The sequence below is a fragment of the Penaeus japonicus genome, unplaced genomic scaffold (assembly GCF_977035675.1).
Source record: "Penaeus japonicus unplaced genomic scaffold, GWHDUDI00000001_assembly GWHDUDI00000011, whole genome shotgun sequence".
Taxonomy (NCBI): domain Eukaryota; kingdom Metazoa; phylum Arthropoda; class Malacostraca; order Decapoda; family Penaeidae; genus Penaeus; species Penaeus japonicus.
Genome location: NW_028234413.1, coordinates 14,825,317 through 14,838,517, shown reverse-complemented (window position 1 = coordinate 14,838,517; position 13,201 = coordinate 14,825,317). Strand labels below are relative to the sequence as shown.

At 37.4% G+C, this 13,201-nt stretch overlaps 1 protein-coding gene across 3 annotated transcripts in view; it reads right to left on the bottom strand.

The window, feature by feature from the left end:
• LOC122251372 (protein Fe65 homolog) overlaps window positions 1–11,248 on the bottom strand; it is an 808,281-nt gene extending 797,033 nt beyond the window's left edge. For all 3 annotated transcript variants that reach the window (XM_086541643.1, XM_086541648.1, XM_086541645.1), the window contains exon 1: window positions 10,969–11,248. The gene's annotated coding sequence lies outside the window, so the exon portion shown is untranslated. The remainder of the gene's footprint in view (window positions 1–10,968) is intronic.
• Between the last annotated feature and the right edge of the window lie 1,953 nt (window positions 11,249–13,201).

Genomic DNA, 13,201 nt, shown 5'->3' with positions numbered 1-13,201 from the left:
AGGGAGAGAGAGAGAGAGAGAGAGAGAGAGAGAGAGAGAGAGAGAGAGAGAAAAGGGAAGCAGTAAGATAAAATTTAATCAAAGAGAAAATGGAGATAAGAGAGAAAGAACAAAGTAAGAGACAGAACATAAAAGAAAAGAAAAAAACGGAGATACAACACAAACAGAGAGAGAGAGAAAGACAAGAAAAAAAAGAATAGAAGAAAACAAAAGAATAACAGGCGGGGGCACAATTTTAAAAATTTTCACACCGGCAACAAATTCAAGCCAAGGCGATGCCCCCGAAAGGCATTTTCTCAAGACACTCGCTTCCCTGTGGCCATCTCGGGACGGAAATGTGCATCCTCATCTCAGCATTCCAATAACGGCGCGGTGGCGAAGATGGAGCACGGCTTTAAGGGCGGGAATCGAAGTGCTCCTCCATAGGGACTGGAGGTGTGGGACTATGGACGGAGAAGAGGGAGGTGGTGGAATTGCAGGAGGAGGAAGAGGAGGAAGAGGAGGAGGAGGAGGAGGAGGAGGAGGAGGAGGAGGGAGGAGAGGAATTGAAGGAGGGAGAGAAGGAGAGAAAGATGGGAGGAGGAGGAGGAGGAGGAGGAGGAGGAAGAGGAGGAAGAGGAGGAGGAGGAGGAGAAAAAGTAGTAGTAGTAAAAGATGAAGAAATAAAACCAAATGGAGGACGAGGAGGAGATGGAGGAGGAAGAGGAGGGAGAGGAGGAGGAGAAGGATAATGATGATGATGATGAGGAGGAGGAGGGAAGGGGGGAGGAGGAGGAGGAGGAGGAGGAGGAGGAGGAGGAGGAGGAGGAGGAGGAGGAGGAGGAGGGGGGGGAGGAGAAAAAGTGAGGAGATAGTAAAATAAATGAAGAGGAGAGGGAGATGGAGGAGATGAGGAGGAGGAGGGAGAGGAGGAGGAGAAGGATAATTGATGATGATGATGATGATGATAGGAGGAGGAAGGGGGGAAGAGAGGGGAAGAGGAGGGGGAGGAGAGGGTGTAATCATGACATATAACCACAATAATAATAAAAGAACGTAAGGGAAGAAAAGGAAATCATGGCAACAGCAAAGCAACCGCAAAGCAAGAGCAAACACGACGAAAAGACAGCGAGGAAGAGAGCGCAACCGAGTGAAGTTCCGCAAGACCATATTTCAAGAGAGTTTCCGACCCCGAAACACAAATCTCAGACTGACTCGATTTCATTCCGACTTTCGGCCGCGTCCGGGATTACTGATGGTCATAGGGTGGGTCATAGGTGTGTGTGTGGGTGGGTGTGGGAGTGTGTATTATAGATATATGTGTGTGTTTTATGTGTATACATATAGGTATACATTGATATGATATACATAAATATGAAGAAGAAAGCAAGCAGGGAAGTAAGAGTCCTACCCTTACAAGCCTAAAACGACTGGTACCCTGACCTTGACCGATCTTTTTAGATTAAAAATAAATACTTTCCTAAACGGAAGCCCGTGAATGAGAAGCTAATCCCGGATAAAATTTCCTACAGGCCTAGGGTATTTTAGGCCTAGGCGAAGGCACCTTGGGGACTACTGCCACAATAGCCGGTAGCGCAAGACAAGTAAGAGTTTTCGTACCCAAATCCCATGGTCTTTAAAAAATATATATATATGTATATGAAAAAAGATACAATCTACGTGGTTCTATGATGAGGAATTCGACTCCAGGTACCCGGGGCATCCTTCTGAGGAGGAAGGATACCGTCAAGGCCGACCTTTCTTCCTTCCTCTCTCTCTCTGTATCCCACTCTCTTTCCTTCTCCCTCTCTTTCTCCTTCTTTCTCTCTCTCCTTCTCCTTCTCCCTCTCCTTCCCCTTCTGAACGAACGTTCTTTTTCCATATTGCAGATCATAATTTCTTTAGTTCATCATCAAAATAGTTTTTTCACCATCCATGTGTTTGCAAAATTCAAACATAGGTGAGGAAGGGAGTATTGTTCAGCGCATTATTTAAGATTCGGCATTTCAAGCGCTTGATTTCTATATGTGAAATGCGTCTTTTTAAATATTAAATATGTGCGTGTGTTTCTTTCCCGTCACTCGTAGCATGTTTACAAATTGCACAATATTATTACTTATATAATACCCACTATCATCTATGCCTGTCAATAACACCGTCCTGTACACGACGCACTGAACCTACAGTCATTCAGTTATTATTATTTTATTTCTATTCAATCATTATTTATCTATCATTATATGAACCTACAATCTTTCAGTTATTATTATTCCATTTATATTCAATTATTATCTATTTATCATTATATGTTGTATTCTTCTTCCTATAGTGCTTCTCAGGTATACATTCTAGCAAGTTGCATGCGCGCGTCTAGTAAGTCAACAGAGCGTGGTGCAACGTGGCATTACGCCGCCGCCTCGCTCCGTAACGACGAAAAATGACCGCCATCCATCAAAATATTAATGCTCTAGCGTGTGTATGCGTTCGTGCGTGCGTGTCCCCCAACCCTTCATTCGTGGGTTATTATACGCCGGCCAATTCCCCTCGTAACGTAGACTACTCGGGAAGGATTCGGACGCATTAAGGCTACACCTCCTTTCATCCCTCCTCCTTTTTCTTCTTCTTCTTCTTCTTCTTCTTCTTCTTCTTCTTCTTCTTCTTCTTCTTCTTCTTCTTCTTCTTCTTCTTCTTCTTCCTCTCCTCCTCTCCACCAAAAAACAAACATGATGACAAAATCATGAACGTTAGATAATCACAAAATAATAATAGTAGAACCTAGAAGAAAACGGCAAAATATAACATCAATTCAAGAGAAGTAATGATAAGGAAACTTTCCATAAAGGCTATATTCAACTCGAATAATAATAATAATAATAGCAGTAATAACAATAACAATAACAATAACAATAATAATAATAATAATAATAATAATAATAATAAACAAGACAATAACAATAATAATAATAAACAATAATAATACTTAATCATGATAAAAATTATAATAATAATGATGATTAATAAAAACACTAATGATAATAACAATAACAACACTAATAATAACAACAACAGCAGCAACAACAACACTACTAATAATACCAATAACGATAAAACCTCAGAACAAAAATAGCGATACTAAGAACAATAAATCCAACACTAGCTGGACGAAACAAGAGCGAAGTCTGTTCCCAGAAAATGTTTATTGTCGTAGGCCAAGTCCCAATCCCATCATGCCAATAAACTGATTGAATCGCGACTGGAAAAAAAAACAACGGCGCCACATGAGATCACAAAATAAAAAGATGTTTGCCCTTTTTGATGTATGTTTGTGTCTGTCTGGAAGGAGGGAAAGAGGGAAGGAGGGATGGAGAGGAGGGAGGGAGGGAGGGAGGGAGGGAGGGAGGGGAGGAGGGAGAGGGAGGGAGGGAGGGAGGGAGGGAGAGAGACAGAGAGAGAGAAAGAGAGAGAAAGAAAGTGGAGAGAGAGAGAGAGAGAGAGAAAGAGAAAGAGAAAGAAAGAGAGAGAGAGCGATAGAGAGAGAGAGCGATAGAGAGAGAGAGAGAGAGAGAGAGAGAGAGAGAGAGAGAGAGAGGAGAGGAGAGGGGGGTGAAAGAGAGGAGAGGGGGAGAGAGAGATAGAGAGAGGAGAGAGAAAGAGAAAGGAGAGAAGAGAGAGAGAAAGAGAGAGTAGAGAGGAGAGAGAGAGAGAAGAGAGAGGGGAGAGAGAGAGAAAGAGAGAAGGAGAGAAGAGAGAAAAGAGAAGAGAGAGAGAGAGAGAGAGAGAGAAAAAAGAGAGAGTGAAAGAGGGAGAGAAGAGAGAGAAAGAAGAAAGAGAGAAAGAGAGAGAGAGAGAGAGAGAGAAGGAGAGAGAGAGAAAGAGAGAAAGAGAGAGAGGAAGTGAGAGAAAGAGAGAAAGAGGAAGTGAGAGAGAGAGAGAGGAAGAGAGAGAGAGAGAGGAGAGAGAGAGATGGAAGAGAGAGAGAGAGAGAGAGAGAGAGAGAGAGAGAGAGAGAGAGAGAGAGAGAGAGAGAGAGAGAGAGAGAGAGAGAGAGAGAGAGAGAGAGAAATGATTCCCTTGAAATCAAAATACAGGTCTCTCCGTGCACGCGCTAGTCCGGTGTGTTAGAGCGTTCACACGTCAAGTCTCAGCAAATTCTCCATAATACACGTCGCAGCCATATCGTCACGGAGAGACTAGCAAGGCAGGGCCATATGTCTTCAGCAACTTTTATAACGCTTATTGTGGCACGACACAGCACATACAAAATATCACGCACACGCATATATCAAAATAAAAAAAGCAAGTGTACATAAAATATATACACAGTATATCCATTACTGCATGTATACAAATAAACACGCATGCATAAACACACACATTGTTTCTTAATGCTCTGCCTATACACTTAAAACTAGAAAGCAATGAGAAAGCGAAGACTCCAGACAACGCTTTGAGTCCCATTTCATATTTTTCGACCGATACATTTTATTAAAGAGAAAATTAAATTCCTAAAAGACTTATGGCCCGCATTATTTACTTGGATGCTAGATAGATCCGGTTCATCAGCAAACCTGAGCCGTGAAGCATAGTCAACCAACTAAAATTTCCTCACAATCCGCCGGTAACTTTTCGCGTAGCCTAGTCCTGCCAGCAAACTAATGCATCAGTGAACCAACCATTAAACTCGGACGAAACAATATTCCTCGCCGATAGTTGTAAAAAGGCAAGTTACTTAACCGTATCTTTATCAGGTCTACTCTTAAACCTGGAGGGTATATGAGATGTACAAAGCGAAATGTAGATTCCTAAACAAACTCCAATAAACCCTGAGATGATTATTTTCACACATTAATGCCCTGCCCTTTTTTTTATCTCTCCCTCTCCCACCCTCAGTCTTCTTGTTCTTCTTCTCCTTCTTCTACCACTCCCACTCTCCCTCTCACAACACCAGGAGGAACTGGTATGACAGAAAGAGCGCCTCGTCGACTCTCACGCCACATGCCTCGCCCAGCCGCAGAACGGGACCTGGTCGCCATAAACCCGAAACTCCGGAAATGATAAAGAAATGCTAATTCAGACTTCGGTTGATCACTTGATACTGACAATTAATGAGAGATTCTGAATTTTGGCTATTTGGGTGGAAGCGCCTAACTTCATTCCAATCATTGGTGAATATATCCGCCTCTCTCTCTCTCTCATTCTCTCTCTCTCTCTCTCTCTCTCTCTCTCTCTCTCTCTCTCTCTCTCTCTCTCTCTCTCTCTCTCTCTCTCTCTCTCTCTCTCTCCTCCTTTTTCTTTTCCTTCTCTCTCTCCGTCTTCCTCTCCTTATTATTATTTTTCCTCTCTTCTTCATTCTCCTTCTCCGTCTCCTCATTCTTCTCCTCTTCCATTTTCCTCCCCTACTACTTAATACTCTTCCTCTCTCCTTCATTCACCCTCTCCGTCTCCTCATTCTTCTCCTCTTCCATTTTCCTCTCCGTCTCCCTCTCCTCCGTATTACTCTTCCTCTCTTCTTCATTCTTCCTCTTCCTTCTCTTTATTCTCCAATTTCTTCATCTTTTTCCTCTCCCTCTCAAACTCGACCCCTCAACCCGCCAGTCTCAGTTCATTCCATATTTCATTTCTTTTTCTTTAGTGACTACCCATGTCGCTCTCAGTCCCAAGTTCTCAAAGCGTGTTTCGCTTCACAAAACTCACTAACCTGTTATTTATATATAAAAAAAGGAAATGGAAAAAAAAACAAATATCAAACTTCCCCAGTTAACTTGTGCGTGCCTACAACAAAGTTTACCTACGCTGTATGTTGTACGTTTTTCGCTGTATCTGAAAAACTATAAAATTATAAACGACCCAAAACGGAAAAAAATACAATAAAACACAAACTGTCCAACAGCCAATCGGAACGGAAAACGGGAGAAAATCAAGCAGCCCGTATCCCATTACGCAATTATGAAAATTCATGAATTTCTCCGAACCGCCCAACCTCCCTCCCTACCCTAGCTATAGACCCAACCACTCCCCTCCCTCCTGTACCTAAAGCCCCTCCACCTCCCTCCATTCTGTATCTAAAGACAGTTTCACTTTCCTCATTCCCTCCCTCCCTCCCTACCCTAGCTATAGATCCCAAAGCTTCCAGGCACCCCTTTCGTGACATCCTTCGCCATTTCCCCATCCCCATTCCCTACTACCCTATCATCTCCCCCCCCCCCACACACACACACACGCCCACGCCCGCGCCCACATCGTCTTCTGAGATTTTGCCCCGAAGGAAATTCAATACAGTGAGGAGACGAAGCGAATCGCGCGGGGAGGTTTGGTTCCAAATCCTGACTATCCGGCAGCCATGTGTGTGTGTGCGTGTGTATGCAAGCGTGTCTGTACATGCGTGCCTGTGGGTGTGACCACGCGCATAAATAGCATATATTCATCTGTTTATCTATATATTCGCATATTAATCCGTATCAATTCACCTTCATTCGCTTTAGCCGAGACCCGATGGCTGCTCCGACCACGTGTTCGCGGCCTTCATTTTCAGCAAGTGTAAATGACAAGCCAATTAAGTTGTCACGTCTGCTCCTCGTTAACCTTCCGTGAACGGCACTCTTACAGCGGGCGTTGATCGTGGAATAAATTCTACTAGTTTTTTTCTAAATCAAGGCAAGTATGCATTTGAGAGGTAGATGGATGACTGAATTCAACATGTTCGAATAACATCGTACTGTTTTAAAATTATTGTCATCAGCAACATATCGTCACAGTAGTGTACATTAACAAATAATTGGGATCAGCAATTACTCGATTATTAATAATCATCGTTACAAACATGTAAATTATCAAAATTTATATTCATCACCAAGCTGTCAATGGCATCGTCGCCTCGTTAAAAAAAGAGGGAAAAACAACGAAGGATTTGTCCTCAATCTTTCTATTCGGTACTATGTCCATTTCCTCATCTTTACCATTTATACTGTTTTGGTATATAATGCTATAACCATCCTAAATATTACTGATCCTTTTCTCGAAGGTTGGAATCATTACCTCTCTCTCTCTCTCTCTCTCTCTCTCTCTCTCTCTCTCTCTCTCTCTCTCTCTCTCTCTCTCTCTCTCTCTCTCTCCGTTTCTCACTATCTCTACTATCTACCTCGCCCTCTCGTCATCTAACTAACTCACTCTCACTCATCCAATCTCTTACTCACTTCACTCACTCACTCACTCTCACCCATCATTGAGGCAATCGAACAGCTAACGAGGTAGACGGACCTCGGAGGAGTCTCAACCGAGCGAGAGCAATCCAGGATTTGACCTTGGTGGCTCGCTAAAACACAGCGGAAGCGCGGACTGCCTTGCTGGTGATGAGATGCGTGTTCACGTTCGCCGGAGTTATTTCTGCTGTCTCATTCCACGCTCGCGTAGTCCTGCTCTCAACGGTGATCTTGCCGATTGAAGCTTATATTTAGAAGTGTTTGATAAGATAGCGTTACTATTTACGTAAACCAGTCTGATGGTGCCTTGTTGGAAATTAATGCTAAAAGCGAGAAGCAATTGTGATTTGCTATAGTACAAAAAATAATACAAATCATAAGAAATCACAGATCCGCCTTTTGAAGTTTACTAAATCCCATGACATATCTAATACACACTTATGCCAATGCTACAATCTGTATTGCACACGCACAAACGCATGCACACACGCACAAACGCATGCACACACACACAAACACACACACACATATGGGCAGGGTTGTACAATGTGCATTGGAGTATGCATATAATCGCAATGACTATTACAAATATGTCAAGAAAAAATAATAAAGAGATGCTGACTCTAAGATAAAAATACGGGGTGCTTGAAAACTCATGTCATCCCCAAGGGATGATTTGTGGTCATCAAAACTGAATTCACATACTCCTCAGATTTATTGCTTTAATAAATGTTAATGTCATCATAATACTTCGAAGATATAGATAAACTGTCCTTCTTTAAGCAGCAGCATTAGTTAAGTGTTATCTAGATTCTAGAACAAACCTCTGGGGGTGCATTGTTCAAAGGGGTACCTGGGATCTTTCTTTACAGTATCATAAAAATATTTTGATGTGTTAATATTCAATACATTATGTGGGCCTAACTGCAGATTCATTCATTAAATAAATAAGGCAATTTTGAATACATTCTCCCTCTAAATATAACTAATCAGACATGAGGATATTTATGATTAAAAGATCATAAAGGATACATTAGAAAAATAAAGTTTTGTACAACATGATATAGAGGATATGCCCAGTCAGAATGAATCATAAATTTTCTGTGTACAATACTGATACGCAAGTTCTTTTGGAATGAAGAAATGTTAATGGGTACAGTTGTACAGAATAATTGCAATTACATTACTTTAACAACGAGAGTATATAAATGACCTGTTGATTGTTCAGAAATAACACTCTCTTATGGATTTCTCATTTTATCAGAAAACAAAAATTAAACCTTCCATTATCATATTCAGTTTTAAAACATTGTTTAAGAAATAAATTCACTTTCAGATATACAGATAGGAAGATATATATAGATTTATATAGATGAATCATACATTATAGTGCGCATATATATAACTATGAATATAAATATATAAAGCTATAACTCTAAATATGAATACAAATACAAATATAATATAGATAGAGAGATATGTGTGTGTGTGTGTGTGTGTGTGTGTGTGTGTGTGTGTGTGTGTGTGTGTGTGTGTGTGTGTGTGTGTGTGTGTGTGTGTGTGTGTGTGTTTTTGTGATTTATATTATATATTATATATATATATATATATGTATATATATATATATATATACATATATATATATATACATATATATATATAATATATATATATATATATATATATATATAATATATATATATATATTCATATCTATATATATTCATATCTATATATTCATATATATCCATATCTATATATCTATACATCTATCTATCAATCTGTCTGTCTGTATGTATGTTTGTCTGTCTATATTTACATGCAGAAACACAAACACAAACTCAAATTCAAACACACAAACACACACACACACACACACACACACTAAGGCAAGGTCTGCATTAAAAGTATCCAACCTTGGCTGTGAAATTAAAACCATTTTTGTTATGGAAGGGAAATTTTTAACCCATTCATAGCAGGCTCTAAATTCTTCCTACTGCTGGAGACATTTCTCTGTCTTTTTAAATGTCCTGAGCTGCCTTTGTACCTTTTGTCACACACTACATTCCAAAAGTGATGATGAAGTCCTAGGCAATACTCCCTTACAATATTTTAAATTTCTGGAACATTCTTAAGGGAAATATCGTGAGACAACTTAAGACACCTTTAAAAAAGGACGAGTAAAAAAATAAAACAGCTACTAGGTTAAGTGTGTAGCCTTCTTTTATACCCTAAGGTCAGATAAGTTTTGATGATCTTCGCACGTGTGAAGATAAATAAATAAAATACAACTGATAAATAATAAAAAGAAAATAGATAGATTTGAAATTTTATAAGTAAACAATAAACCATGAATTTCCAATCCTTTCGTGAAAAATACATGCATGTTTTTTCTTCTCTAAACATAGAGAATGACAGAGATAAATAATGAAATTACTATTAGAACTTCTGCTTCTACTATTACTACTACCACCAGTTTTGCGACTACTGCTACTACTACTAGTAATAACAAAAATGGCACAACCAAAATAAAAATTAGTTAAATCAAAACAAATTGAATGAAACAGAAACAAAACAAAATATGAATAGATATAGACTGAAGTAGAACTGAAAGAGGAAACAATGACAAAAAAAAGCAAAAGCACCATCATTTTTCCTAAATATCAAAAATCAAGAAATTAAAGCAATTTAAAGCATAATAACCACAAATATTTTAAGATTAATACAAAAACAATAAGCAAAAATTTAAGAATGACAAAAAAAAAAAAATAATAATTTCACTTCATTTCATCTCTGTAATTATCTATATTGGGATCTTGTTAATAGATTCCATGGCACAGCAACTGATTTTTTTAAAATAACAAAAATAATGAAGTTTTAATACATAAGTTAATAATGGAAAATGCGCGTAAATGAAACTTTTCAGAAATTTCATCATATATCACCAACAGTAAGATTTACATGTATTGAGTCAGTGTAATATTATACACAATAATAATCTATTTTAATAATAGTAAAAAGTGTAATCATAAATCTCTGATCAAAATTCATGCTCCTCCTTTACAGTTTCAGATATGAATATAATAAGTAATCAATCAAATATAAGATATGATGAACAAATCATAACCATTAAAACAGTAATTTGTAAAGTTTTAATATGGAAATCAAGCAACTACTTGATAGTATGTATCTCAATTTTTTTCAATGATGAAAAATGGCAGAAGGTAAACATTGCCTCTTTTAGTTTATTTTAGATTTTTTTTTCAACTATAAAAAAGACAAAAGATAAGCATGATCCTTTTTAAGTTTTCTTTAAGGTTGTAAACATTTCTTAAATTGTAATACCATTGTACTTGCTTTTATGTTTAAGTAGAGCATTTGATTTAAAGTAAAATAGCTATAATTATTATAATTATCATGATAATGATTACCAATTAAAAACATAATTAATTCATATAACATTGTCTTCCACTTGCAGGGATACAATTTGTAATAATTAGTAAATAGTTTAGTCATCAACAATGTCTAGCAATTAATGAAGAGCATCACTAATTATAATGATGCAACTGCATAATTACTTCATTCCCCTAACTACAAAAAAAAATCAAATTACCAAATTAAAACATAAATACACTAAGAAATTAATTTTCAAAAATCATTTCCTAGTTTGTAATTAGGTAACTAATGCAACCTTGATTTCTAGAAATACAACAGCAGAGGTACTAACAAAAAATGTAATTCATATATACCACACTACAAGCCAATCATCAAAATAAAATCCCAGAACTACCTTTGACAGTTGACAGTTGACAGTCTCGAGCGGTGGGCGGTGGTCGGGAGGAGACCCCAAACCCAACACCTTCCTCTCCTCGAATATCCTTTTTTCACAAATTCACTACTCGCTTTACCACTCCTTAAAAAAAATATCTAACGCAGACGTTCATAAGTACTCTAAAAACATCTAAAATCTTGTGTCCTGCCCTTTACTAGGCCTGTCATTCACGAAACACGACGAAAATCACGAGCTCGAACAGGTGTGTGTGTGTCCCCGCCGAGGTGTTTGTCAACAAAAGCACTGCGCATGCCCAACAGCTGATCGTCGGTAACAGCTGAGCGAGGGGTTGCGTCATGCGCGAACAATGATGAAGCCCTGCTGGGTAATGGGGAAAATACACATCATTATTAATATATTGTATTATTCAGTAATTCATGGGTTATAGTAATCATATGTCTGAGACTTTCCCCTTACGTACTGTAGCACAAATGCAGAGATTGTTGCACTTTGCTGGAGGCAAAACCGGTAGAAGTTTTACTTATTCTATGAAACACAATTTTTATATGGGAAGAGGTATATTTAACTATTTGGATTAATATGCGATACACATACTGGTACTAACAAGAAGATATTCTCATTTGAACACTGCCAGTGAACAATAAGCATATATATATATATATTGTAGCAGTAGTAGTGAGCAGGATTGATAATTGCTTTGATAGTTAAAGTCATGCAAGATATCGTGATGGTGGTGATGACAATAGTATAACGATAGTGATAATGACGATGATGATAATAATAATGATGAAGACAGTAATAATCATGATAATAATAATAATAATGATGATAACAATAATGATAATAATAATAATAACATTGATAATACTAAAGACAATTATAACAATGGATAATGATGAAGAAAATTATAACGATGATGATGGTGAAGATGAAGATGATGATAATGATAATGATAATGACAATGATGATAATAACAACAATAATAATACAAATAAAAAAAATAATAATGATGACAAAGAGTAGCAACATAAGACACTATGAAAAGAGTAATAACGATAACAATAATAACAAATAGTAACACCAATAACAATAGCAGCAAAAAGTATAACAACAATAATAATAATAATGAAGAGAAAAATGTAATAGATTATAATATATCAATACAATGATGATATTGGAAGTAATTCCACTACGAAAACTGATAACAATTGGATCTATAATATTAATGATGATAACAGCAATCATAATGATAATAACATTAATAATAATGATGATAATAATAACAATAATAATGATAACCTTAATTATAATCAAAACCATAATACTGGTAATGATAAAGATAATGATAATAAAACATTGATGATGATAATCATGATTACAGTACCAATAATACTAACGAAAATTAAAGTAATTATAATAATGATTGCAATAATGACAATTATGATTAAGTTAACAAGAACGGCAATGGTAATGATAATAATGATAATAATCATATAGAAATGATAAAAAATATACAGTAATGATAATAATGATCATAATAATGATTAAGCCTAATACACAGGGGGGTCGTGACCCCTAATTTTCAGTGTTGTCCCCTGTATCTATTTATTTCTCTATCTATATAAATACATACACATATCAACATAATTTTGAGTGACTACAGGGACGAGTGTCTTCATATAGGGAATAGGATAGGAGCTAGGTCCAGATGTGCTAACTTTTCAATTAAGCTAAATTATTAAAACATATAATATTGTAATCACAGACAGCCACAAGCGCACATATTTATTGTGATGTTATTACATAAACTTTCTGTGTGGAAGCGTATGAAACTGAAAAATGGAATTCAATGGTCAATTGTTTTGACGTGTTTTCTTCCTCAGGCGAAATGAAGCAGAACAGGCAAATTTCGCCCTCCTGTTCCGTCAGACCCTATCCACATGGTTTAGTCAGTATCATCCAGTAGACGACATGGGCAGACGTGATGACTTGCTTCTGGTCGATCTTGTGGTAGGGAGTGCCAATGAGAATCAGAGAAAAACGAGGGACGAAAACAAGATATGATATAAGCAGTGGCTGTTGAAAAAGAAACAATTTCCTCTTACGAATCTAATGGAAGAGCTGAGGCTAGAATGTGATGATTATGGTACAATTACCTTAGAATGACAGAAGAAACGTATTTTCATTTGTATCCTGTCTACTCCTTTGCTTAAACGAATGTACTCGTGTA